Below are 13,774 nucleotides of genomic sequence, written 5' to 3' on the forward strand. Positions count from 1 at the left end.
ACAACCAAATTTCGAAGTAGCTGAATAAACTATATGGCTATCTTTAATATTTTAAGTGTTATGATTTTTTCAATTATTATAAATATAAGCTGCGCGTTTTCAGTGTCATGCTGTGAATCGAGCTCGTTAACCCTTTGCGGCGCGATTTTTTATTCGTTGATAATACTGTTATTTTTAGCTTTATATAGGTCTTCGGAGTCACTGATTCTGATTTTGATGTCGAAATTGTAAAATTCAAAATGGCGGATCCAATATGGCGACTGTGCTTGGCTAAATTTTATGTTTTTCTATATTGGCCTATAACGTCTTACAAGGGGGTTTCTGACGTCGAAAATGGGGCGCCGCTGGTGGCAAACATCGGACTAAAGTACCGAGAGGCGCTTAAGTTCAAATTAAATTTGTGCGAGATAAGACACCAATTCGAAAAAGTTAAAAGCGCTGATGTAAGAAGGGTGAGCAAGCGAAGCATTAATTTTAATTACCGTCGTGCGGGGTATCTTTGCGCACTTTTTATCAATTTTTCAATTTTGACGAATTATAACTCCTTTAATAATCGATGGATTTGTATCATATCAGCACAGATTTATCGTCATCATGTATGTATTATGTATGCCAAATATGAGCAGAATTGGTTCACACATAGAAAAGTTGTTCGTATAGCGTTTAAAAATATTTTATGTAGACTAGCTGGGGGCACCTTTGCACACTTCTTGAATTTGATATAAAATAAAAATTAACCTGTTCTATTTACTTTTTTTTTTAAATATCCTAATTCATACTGATATCAGAGGCTTTTTCAACAATAAAACATTTATCGCATTTTGTAAAATGAGGGATTCATTTTAATTTAACATTTACAACGCCTGTTGAAATTGCATATTGAACCAATTGCATGATACTTGGGAGTACGTGCAACCTAAAGAGACTAAGATTATAGTATGATCGATAACGTAGATTGCCACGCCCATGCAGGCCAATTTTGGGATGGGAAGGAATATTAGTTCAACACTTGTGACTATTATGACCGAGGAATTCTATGCATAATCCACAAGTGTCATAGGATAGGATTGGTGTTAATAGGTAGGGAGATGAATCAGGATATATCTTGGTAGATATTGTGATTTAGCTAAGTACTCACGCGCTTTGTCTTTTCATTTTAGATCAAAGTTTTCAGGTGTGCGACCTCCAGTAGAAATATGAATCCATTCAAATAGGCATTTTAAAAACTATTCTTCCGTGGGGCGTTATGAAAGGATAAAGCCGCGTGGAATATGATAGAGGTCTATTCATCTATATACAATATGATCTAAGAAATATGTACGAAGTCTCTCGCGATCAATTTCCGAGAATTCGAAACGAACAATTTGAACTCCGAACAGCCGGCCATCGGGAGTAATGCTTCTTATTAACACTTCAATAATCATTTTCAAAGTTTGCCGTACAAAGAAAGCGTACAATTTTTTAAAAATATCCCAAATGAACGTGAAAAAATTCGCTCCGAAATGTTAATGACAAGTTGGCATCTCCACTCTCCCTATCAGACACGTTCCCATAATTGGGTTAAATACCAATTGCAAACGACATGTTTATTATGCGTAACAAATATAATAAACACTACGACAGGGGATCTACTTTTTGTGCAATTCGACAGCTCCATCTTAGGCCAATTCAATAAATTTCCTACATGAAAGTTTACTTTTTTTAAAAAAAGCTTTGGAAGTTAAACCGTGGCGTGGAAGAGCCGGTATATTAATATATGCTGTTACTTAGTGTAAAATTAGATTTTGTCCTTTACGGCTATTATACAACCGCCAGAAGAAACTTAAAACGTTGGTACACAATCGAGAATAACGAATCAGAAAAGGTGACTATATGTCTGTGATTCACTAAATACAGAATGGATAAAGGTTATGATGTAAAACCTTAAGGTCCGTCCAGGTTAAATCTTCGGTACGGAGCAATACCTCGACCTAGGAACTCCTTAAGTCTTCGGTACGGAGCAATATCTCGACCTAGGAACTCCTAGCATGTTGTTAGTCGCCTCTTACGACATGGGTGCAGTTCCCAGAGGTTCTATTCTTGGCTGAAATAGTGCAAAAAAAATTCAGCCCACCGGACACCACACGGCTTATGTCAGAATAGGTTTTCAATAGCATTTAAAGATTTTTTGTATTATCAATTTGATCGCGCCAGCGCCAGGTCCTACGTTGTGTACCTCGAATGTATTTCGGTTCGAATGTTCGATGCAACTATTTAACACAACAAATTTCCTTTATTCAACAAACTTTACAAAAATACTACAACGCTTAAAACTCCCGAGAGGCATCCTGCCTACTCGGAGGTCGAAATGCAATAGAAACAAAATATATCTACATCTTAGAAACTATATGTACAACGAAAATCAATTTGGTGCTAACAAAATCCAATCATGAAATATTTCACCTATCACAATATAAAGGAACGCTTTCACTGACCCAGATCACCGCAATATTTACACCTTTTCATTTGCTCTTGATTATGCTGACGTTTGTTAGAAACGATAAACAATACAAAATAAGTGTTCGTTGACACGAGTCGCAACACAATTATAAAAATAACCACACGGTGGGATTGAAAATTTCACAAAATAAAGAAAGTGAAATAAGGGGCTATTTTTGATGTACATTTGAATGGTAAATTGATGGCGTATTTAGTACATAAGGCCGCGTTCTCAAGTTGTGCACTTTTTATGTCAAGAATTCTGAAATAAAGGCTCAAAACCAGTTTTTTCACGGCCAATATCAAATTATTTCGCAACGGTTCAATGTTTTTAAAGAAATTATACAACATAATACAGAGCATCTTTTGAAAACAACAATTTTAGTAATTAATCCTCTTGGAAATAATTACGAAGAATAAACTCGAACCATGATTTAAAAACTTGGTATCTTCGGTAAAGTTGTTGATAATGATATTAAAAACTTTTTTAAAGACACAAAAACCTTCAGATGCTAATAAAAATCGGTCCTGACATACTAGAAACAAACTGAAAACGCCATTTTTCATCACACAAAACCCTTCAAATGCTCATAAAAACCGATCCTAACGTACTAGAAATAAACGGAAAACGCCATTTTTCATCATTTTTTCTTTTTTCCGAAAATCAGTACGCGGTCTGAGTACACTTAAGATTTTTTACACTTAAGTTTCTTTCGAGCAGTCTCTTTTTACGAGCCTCCTATCACTTTTATCAACCCTTTCAGTGTTTTGTTTGTTGTGGTAAACAGTGTTAAGAAAAATGACAAAAGACATATGCAACATGACTAAAATACATGGCTCTACAAACGTCAAAAGTATAATAAAACTAATAAACGCGCGTCTGTTAGTAAATATTGAAAAACTAAAGTGTGCAAAGTAGCCCCACATAACCAAAGTAGCCCCGCACGACGGTATACCTTTTATGAACGTTAAAGTTTGTTATCAATGAAGGTAACAAGTGTGCGCTGAACGTCTTCTCGGATAGAAATCGACGAAGCAAAGCAGAGTGTCGTCGAATTTTGTAATTATAATATCAGAATCGTAATCAGCGACCTTGAAAATTCTCTTAAATCGAATTTTATGCTCATTGTAACAAAATTCGTAAATTTCGTAAAAACGGCTGCCACTATGTTTCCGCCATTTTGAATTTTCAAATTCTGTTATCGAAATTGTAACCAGTGAACTCAAAAACCACATAATCATTTTATGCTAATTGAAAAGTTATCCATGTTTCTCAGAATCTTTTATAGACCAACATAATAATAAACTCCATTTTTGCATATTAAGATAATTTTTTTTCGAAAAACTGACCTACGAAAATTCTGCAAAAAATCTATTATTTAGTTAAATGTCTGAGACACAATTTTTTTAGATATCTAGGACTTTTAGTTCAGACACAGCCGAATTTATTGCAAAAAACGAAATTTTCGAGTTTAAATTGTTTATAACTAATAAGTAATTAATAAATTCACATAATTTTGTGTGTAGTTACATCCCTAAAAGTTGATCAAATGAAAGAATTCATATTTATATGTCAACGCTAACTAGAAATCCAATAAAAACTTAGGACAAGAAGTAGGTGGGACAGATACGTCCCATTGCGTTGCAAAGGGTTAAAATTATCGCACAGTGAAATCGCTCCAAAGACCATATGCAGGAAAACTATTGAAGGATAAGAAGAATTAGACAGAACGAAGAAATAGGGAAATAGAATGGTCAAATTCGTTGCAATGTAAACAATGTTTTGATTCATTGTAATTTAAACAGTCATTAACAACAACAAAAGCAGAAAGCACCGCATGAAAAAAGGTTTTCACTTCACTTGGACATCTGTACCCAACTGCTTGTGATTATAATAGCGATAAGAATATTTTTCATTCCTATTCCTGAAAATAAATACTTCTGTCATAAAAAACAAACTACAATTATGCATTAATTTGCAGTCCCTTTCGAAATTCCAATTCTTTTGTACCTATACCAGGTTTAATTCCCAACACTCGGAGGAGCGGCGAGTCCGAATTCCTTGCGTCCTATATGTTGATAAAGCTCTAGCGGTATAGATTATATACTCGAGCATTCTCATATTTAATATTCAAACAAAGAATGGTTGAAGAAAAATAATTATGCAAGGGACGTTCCGATGGGGTGAAATATTTTGCAAATAGTCCTGACCGCACTCGACGCCCCAAGCCTGCAGCACTCGCTCCGATGGTCGACACTCCAAAGGATAACTGGAGCGAAAGACAAAAGACGCACTAAAAAGGGAAACTCCGCTTACAGCCTCCCAACTTTGCCTCCAGCTAATGCCGTATCCTGCCTTTGGAAGTCGCGAATGAATATAGGAGCCTGTTGCTTCATTGAAGGCCGGGGCTTTTGCTCTGATTCCTTCATCGACAGCTCTTCTATATTTGCTCTGTTTTTATTCTAAGTCTCACTCATTCTCAACGGACACCGGATGCAACTTCAACTACCCTCCTATTAGTAGGGATGCATTCCTATTTCTGCAGTGCGATTTTAAACGATCACAAATAACTTGAATCGATGAGCTAACCGAAAAACTAGAAAAATGATTAGAGACCTTGTTCAATAGAAACAAAATAGGTATATCACCCTGGATGATTGTCATGCACACAACTATGCACCATTTTCCGCAAGGAATTTTGCCGCAGGAAGCGGTTCGTATTGAGCAAAAAAAAAACTGAGTGGTACTGATGCTCTCAAGGATGGAATGCGGTTGTCAATGCTTTCTAGAGGCCTTGGGGGCACGTGGAAGGAAAGGGACACCAGTGAAAATAAGGCTGCTCATTCTCAAATTGCGGACGTCCGGCTGTTTGTAGTGGGCGACACAGCAAATGTCACTTCGATGAACGCCAAAGTGATTGTTAACATTGACTTATTACAAAACCCCACGCCTAGGAAAACCATGTTAGGCAAGGTTGTGGTGTACTTTCTAGTGTTACTTTCGACATGATTGGTCGAACAAATAAGTTTACAATACTAGTTTAAACATTTCAACGAATATCCGTTAATGGGATGTAAGGGTAATTCGCCAAATGATTTATTTAAATTTGTTGTGGCAATCAGAGTTAAAAATATTCAAATTCATTGAATGAAAATTGATCATATTCAGCCGCATTCATTTTCAATATTCAGTGACGCAGCTGAAAACGTCAAACGAACAAACCGCCCATTCATCCATGCAGATTTTCATTCGGCTCCGATTATTGCACGAAGCGACCTTGCATCAACGAATCAAATAAGCATAAGCATAAGCATAAGAGATCGCCCGTAGTTGCTACTCCGTTATTGACCAGAACCAAATTAGGTTGCAAAATGTTGATTGGAACAGCATGCTTGGGAATAACATGATGAGCCACATTGTACAATCTATTCCGATCCCTGCATGCTGATCAATACCGACGCCGGCCACGTCCGAATGCAGATCTTCTGGGAAAGGAAGGAATGTTAGTCCGATACATGTTGCTACTAGAGACCGAGGAATCCTCTGCATCTCCACATGTATCACGGGAAGGGGAGAGTTGTTAGTAAGTGTGCCAATAGCGTTATCATGTAATAATTGCTCTGGGAAGCCGGCTGCCGAGAATTTGGGAAATTTATCATTTGTTGTATTAATACGATTAGCAAAATAAGCAACTTGAACTCCGGATAGCCGGCTATAAGGAGCACTGCTTATATTTTTTAATAATTTTTAATCACGCGACGAATTTATTCGTGGTTTCTATCGTGTCGGTGCTGATTTTACCCGGCGATCGTTTGAATAAAATGAGGAATCTTATACCGAAGGTTCATCAGACTCTTCCATAGGTGTCGCGGAGTTGGTGGTTTGGAAGCAAATAGGGTCTAGGATTCGCTCCAAGCAAGCGATGCGACCTCTAAAGCATAGTTTATTAGGGATCATCCATAAATGACGTAGCATTTTTTGAGTAATTTTTACGACCCCCCTCCCCCATCGTAGCATTTCGTCACAAACCTCTAAATACCCCCTGGTAATTACGTAGCTTGACGGTAACTCTCCCCCCTGTCCCCGTGATTTTTTTTAAATAAAAACCGATGTTAGTTATTCCCCTTTGAAAAAGCTACATAGCCTGACATGACCCCCTACCCTCCCGTCGTCACACATCATCACAAAATGCAAAACTCTCCCCTCCCCCATATAATGCTACGTCATTTATGGATGATCCCTTAGTTTGTAGTTCAGTTAGTTTTCGAAAACACGATCGCTCGAAAAAGATCTTGTTTAGTTTTTTGTTCTTTTAAAATCTGGGTAGCCGGCTACCGAGAGTATCCTATGTTTTCTAAACAAAAACAACTCAACTCCACACAGCCGATCGTGGGAGTATTGCCCAGAAAAACTAATCTTATCTGCTTAATGGGCCGGATCACTATTTATTGCGACATTGTTTAGACTAACTTCGCTATTCCTTCTCTACGATATATTTTTTGGGTTGCAAACTATCGAGTGATAACACGTTATACAGACAAAGAGTTATGATAGCTCTAGATGTTATAAATCAGCGAAAGTGTTTCCTATTTCTAATATCGGATTGTTTGTGAAATACATGTATACGAACGATTATATCGAACATTGAAGGGAAATACAAAGGATCGTTAACCTGATGGACGGGCTTGTTGCCAAAAACGGAACTTGAAATTAGATTCATTAAAACAGACGCGGTGAATTTTCAGTACGTATTGATCCGCGTTCATCGATACTAGTCAAATTAAAGTCTTATTGGAGCTGATTATTCACTTACCAAATAGCTTTTTCAATATAATAAACTTTCCCCAAAAGTTGAACAAAATCTATTTTCACACATCGTCGAACCTCCTGTGTATTGAAAATGTCTAAAACTATTGATTGTCAACTGCCAATAACATTCCCTTAAATATAAAACACTCCCGAAAAGTTGACAAAAAATTCGATTTTAACACATCGTCGGACCCCCCCCCCTGTGCTTAGAAAATGTCCAAACTATTGATTTTCAGCTGCCAACAACATGTCCTTCAATAGTTATTTATTTCTAAACAATTGAAATTTAACCGCATCAACTTCAACTCCAATAAACGGGAAAGTAACGCAAAATGTATCGCGATAACCACCGATGAATTATCGACGATGACGATGAAGACCTTGCATCAACGAATCAAACTCATCAAAGTAGGCCCTGGCACAATGTAAGCGATGATAATTGTTGTTTCATATGCTTTAGCGGCATTTGAAAACATTTTCCTAGATAATTAGTGCAATGAATATATTGTACGATATTCAACTGAATGAATAAGATGGATAGTTGAATGAATATTTTTACTATTCACCGTGAGTCGCAACAGGTTCATTTTCAGCCGTCAAAAAAGAGCTTTGATTATTTTTAACTCTGGTGGCAATATAGAGAGATGGCTCGACGAAAACTTGTTTTACGGTGTACATCATAACTCAAAATTTACTCAATCAATCGGTTTACAAATTTGCATTTCTTTTTCACATTTCCTAGGTAGGTACGGGAGCTATAAATTTTTGCGAAAATTTTGAATTGTTCGTAACACTTTGAAGCCAAATATCCGATTATTGCAACCCGGGAACAATTTGACAGATAGTGTTTGTTTCTTATATGTACTACTAATTTGATAGTGGCGCTATTATACCTTCTCCATATGAGTACCATGAACAACGAAACGAAATATTTTCAAGTAAAAAGGTTGTTTCGTTACGTGTGTTATGAACGCCTTCAATGCAGCTAGAAAAATGTTTAGAAAAAGCGCGTTCTAAAATGTGGTTAAAGAAAATTTTAACTTAAGGAGAGCGTCTGGTGTAAAGAGCTCAAAACAAAATGAATCTTTTGTGTAATGTTAAGATCGCTTTATACATTCATTGTGTACGCAAAAAAATCAGTCACGCAGAGCCACACATACGAGCGTTCCAAGAGTAGACGTCCAACCATTTCCACGTCGAGAAGCATCGCGGCAATCCTTAGAAATCATGATTATGGTTCATCATATCATAATGAAAAAGACGAAGATCATGAACTATAACTCAGTATAGAGAAGATGTGGACGACGATAAGTTAGAAGACACACTGTACTTGCATCCCCCATCGAGAGTGGGGACTTTGGGAGACTTCTTTTCCCGGATCTAATTCGTGGATATTTTTGGGCTTTGATCCATTATTTTTCATGAAAGTTCATACCAATACAATGTTATTATAATTATACAGCAATATAGGATTAAAAATACATTTAAGTGCATTGGTATCCCGTTTAACGAAACTGTAAGTTTTAATTAACGTGTAAAATTAAATTAAATTCGTTGAAGAAAGCACGACAAGTTGTATGTATTTGTGGTGGAACTTAATTTACTCAAATATGTGCAAGAAAATAAATTTAAAATCACAAAATATTTTTTTCTGTGTATTAAAGGGTGTGTCACATCAAAGTGCATCACGGAAAAAACGCTGCAGAAAATGAAAATTTGGGTAGAAGTAGATTAGAGTGTATTAATATTTTTATCGCCCCATTTTTTTTAATTTTTGACGATAAATTGAAATCTGCGTGTGTTATAGCAAATACGCGCGTGGAATACATGGCTGTTTAATAGGGCACAGCATTTTTTTTGAGTTCTCAAAGCCCCCCCTCTTATATTGTAACAAATGTCAAAGTAAGCTCAGATGCCAAATTTCACATCATTTGGACAATTCTAGACTCCCACCCACTTCGCTTGAAATTTTTGAAATTGGTACTATGGGAAAATATGCAGGAAAAATATATTAAATGCTGTAACTTTTGAAGTAGTAATCAGAAAATTACAGTTTATACCTCTTTTTAAAGGAAATAACCATAGTATTTGAATTCAGTTATTCTTGTTTTTAGAAAAATACGGGAAAGTGGGGCACTGGGTCAATTTGGCCCCAATTTCCCCGAATTTTTAAAATTTTTCTGCTCCGTGGTGCAAAAGATACATATTATGCAGTTTTTCCAATGTAAAAAAATCTAAATATATAATCATATTTATTTTTTACCTTTTTCCGAATACGAGAAGTTGGGGTTATAGGGCCTTTTGTCATTCATATTAAATTTTATCATTTTCTCGTACATATATCTCTATTATTCCTCATTCAATTTTCATAAATTGTACCTTGTTCAACGTGGAAAGTTCTTAGGAATACAACAAAAATAGATTCGTTTGCGATTAAATTCAAAAGCATCAAATTTTTTTACATTAACTCTACAAACCACATTTTTTTCATTAAATGTCCTAATACCTCAACTTTTCCTAACTCAACTAATCCTATTTTTCCAGGAATGAAACTTTTCTCATGGTATCCCTAAGCGCATTTTTCACTATAAGTAGTAAATTAAATAAGATTTTTTTATCAAATGGAGTTAATATGTGCGATTTTATGATAAAAATGTGAAATCGAGACTATATGTCAGATGATTCGATGTTTCCGAATTTTACCGGTAACGAATCTATTTTTATTTTGTTCCTGAGAGTTTTCCACGTTCAACAAGGTACAATTTATTAAAATTGAATGAAGAATAATAGAAATATATGGACGAGAAAATGATAAAATTTAAAATGTATAACAAAAGGCCTTATAACCCCAACTTCTCGTATTCGAACAAAGGTCAAAAAGGTTCCGTTCGATTTCTGAGATTTTTTTACATTAGAAAAACTGCAAAATATGTATGTTTTGCACCACGGAGCAGAACAATTAAAAAAATAGGGGATTTTGGGGCCAGAATGGCCCAGTACCCCCACTTTCCCGTATTTTTTAGAAACAAGAATATCTCCATTCAAATACTATGGTTATTTCCTTTAAAAAGAGGTATAAATTGTAATTTTCTGATTGCTACTTCAAAAGTTATGGCATACAACATTTTTTTTCTCCACATTTTCCCATACTACCAATTTCAAAAATTTCAAGCGTCTAGAATTGTCGGGAGTGTAGAATTGTCCAAATGATGTGAAATTTAGCATATGAGCTTACTTTGACATTTGTTACAATATGAGAGGGGGGCCTTTGAGAAGTCAACAAAAAAAAATTGTTGCAATGCCCTACTGTTTAAAACGAAAGAAGTTCAACGTGGCAACCGAGATTGCGGGAGACCTTTCTAGAGGTTCAATACTAGCAATTAAGCGGATAAAAAAGAAGTCGATTACTTTTGCCTTCTACACCAGACGCCCCCCTTAAGAATAAATGTATCACAAACTGCAAAATGTCAGCAAACTTACATAAATCTTATTATAAATTTAGCTGGGAGTCGTTGTTTTTAGAAACCGACTTTTCTTCATAAACATGTTTTGGTTTTATTGTTGTGGAAGTGTGAAAAACTTTTCGATCAATGAAAGTAAATCTACAAGTTTAACCATTCGCGAACCTATGAAAACTTGTTTCAAATGAATTAAGAACGTCAAGAATTCTACTGTTTTGTTCGGGAATACAAACAAGACATGTACGTAAGAAAGAATACACTACCCCCCCCCCCCTCAGATATGATTATGTAAGATGTTTTGAAACTTCCCTTCCCCTAATGTTCTGTTATGTAGTCAGTGTGTGAGCCCCACCTAATGCCCGATAGAACGCACCCCATTGAAACATGTGTTTAATCAATCTATTTTCAGATATGTATTCTATTTCTTCAAAAGGGCTAGAGGGCATAATACGCCCCACCGGGACAAAATGCCCCTCTTCTCTCTACAACTATCTGGAGCGTAAAAAGGACTGATATTAGTATAATTTTAATGAAGTCGACGTCCTATGGTTCATTTGGTATTTCTCGTGTGCTGCAAATCAACAATAGGCTAATGAGCCTATTTTCGCCATGTTTCTATTATCACCCTACCCATTTGGAGCGGAGAGAGCAGCAGCTGACATCTTCATGCAATGCATTGGGTCAAATGGTAGGGCGACAATTGGAGCACTCGATTCGAGTTTTCGTTACGCTCAAACACGAGCATTTCATCGTTTTCTCGGCATTTGTGTTATTAGATTGGTTTTTTAACAACGATGCAAATCTATTGATACCAATTTATAGGCATTGTATCGATGTCGAGTTATTAATGAATTAGTGAGGTGAAATGGTCCTTAATGAGGTAAAACAGGCACTTTACCTTATAAACAAATGTTTCAAAAGAGTCATTTTGAGCTACTAATTATAATATTAAAGTTGCTGTCTCAATTTTGGAAATGGCTTGAAACCATGTGTGCATTTGGAATAATTCATGTTTTCACAATAGCTTATTACCGGACAAAACGCCCCACTAATATATGGAGTACACCATAATTAGCGCGAATGCAAAGTTACTATTTAAATAACAATGTGCTTTGAATACAATCTCGTTTTTTGTACTATTTCTCTCATATTTGTTACATAAAGTACTTACGACTTTAGGCCTCTATCAGAACTGATAATTTGCGTGTATTATAGAATACTTCGCGAATTTTCCACACGATTCGACCAAAATTAAAACAAAAAAATATCATTAAATATCTGTTTTCACAAACAGTTGAAAATTTTCCAAAATGATAAATGATCCGTGATGAAACCGATAAAATAGAATTTCCAGAATCCGTTCAAAACCTGTTGAATTAAGTTAGAGCAGTGATTCTCAACCTGGGATCCGCGGACCCCTAGGGGGCCGTGAAGTCGTTGCTGAAGGCCCGTGAAGAAAGATATATGTGACTAGAGCATATTGAAATTTCAGGTCTTGCTTCCTAACGAACTGAAAATAACATGTTGATAGCGTACAAAATCGATGCTTATCCGTGGGGGTCCACAGCAACCCAGTGTGATTTCTAAGGAGTCCGTGGTACGAAAAAGGTTGAGACCCGCTGAGTTAGAGGAACTACACTAACTGCATTTTATCAAATGATCCTGTATACAAAAAGTGCCCTGAATTTCCTAAAACTGCCAACATATTCTTTGAAATATAAAGCATCGATGTATGCCCCTTGCTACTCTGCAGACCCACTGTCGTACTCTTAACGTATCTTGGGAAGCCCATCACTATTGAATTAGCAGCGAACTAAAACATTACAGAAGGTTTTCCCGGGCAAAAAACAAGATAAATATTATTCTCACTAAGGTAAACAACTTTTAAAATATAAGCATCACAAAACATGCCTCTACTCGACATACTTTCATATTAATGACTCCTTGCAATTTTTTTCCCATTCATGATATTCATTAAATCATATCAACGAAATAAGATGCAGGCAATTCCAAGATACATACTTTGTTGAACACATCGACAAATAAATACTTGCAGAAAAGTCTTCTATAATAGATGTAAATCCTCAGTTCTACTAAAAGCGTAAAGTCGTAAGTAATATATTTAACGTATTCGAAGAAAATAGTACAAAAAACATGAATTTCAGCAAAGTTTCACAAAACCGCTACTTTTTATATATTCCTTGTTCTGACGTCTTTGTTTTTTCCCTTTTCAAGGATTTTCCAATGGACTTGTCCACTGGAAAACAGACAGAGAAAGAATGACCGGAACGGTGAGAGTGAAGAAACGGTGAAAATTGGGTCAAACATTAAACATAGTCAACCATACATAGGACAACTGACGTTGTTTACATCTGGCCTATCAAGACAACTCCCAAAATGAAAAGAAATATCTGCATCGGATGGTGTTTATGTCAAATAAAAATAACCCTTCGGGAAAACCGGGAAAAGATGTATTCATTTTTTCTGACAGGGCATCATTTTTCGTGAAATTCGATATGTCAAATGCTTCTGATAGTATCAAATCAAGACTGTCAACATATTTCTTTATTTTAAATTTAAATTTTATTTTCACGTTTTCTGTGTTGGAAAAAAAAACATTGTTGTAATCACAAAAATCAGCTTTATCGATGTATGTAATAAAAAGATTATTTTTTCTCATTTAATTACCCAATTCACCTTTTTATTGGAAACACTGAGAAAAAATATGTCCTCAAGCAGGAATCGAACCTGCGATCTCCCAGTCTGGGTGCGTTAACCACTCCGCAATCGAGGAACTGTGATGCTACTTTTTGTTGGAGACGAACCACTGCGACCAGCACATATTTAGATCTATTGTGGTACAACACCGCTTTAGCTTTATTACTAATTGAAATAGAACTCAGCTATCTTGGACAACTCTACTATAATGGGGCCTTACCACAGACTAACAGACATAACACTCAAAAACAAAGCTTCACCCGCTTCAACGGTCATTTTAAATATATTTGTAGTTGGGACTGTGGCC

The sequence above is a fragment of the Topomyia yanbarensis genome, chromosome 2, assembly GCF_030247195.1.
Source record: "Topomyia yanbarensis strain Yona2022 chromosome 2, ASM3024719v1, whole genome shotgun sequence".
Classification (NCBI taxonomy): domain Eukaryota; kingdom Metazoa; phylum Arthropoda; class Insecta; order Diptera; family Culicidae; genus Topomyia; species Topomyia yanbarensis.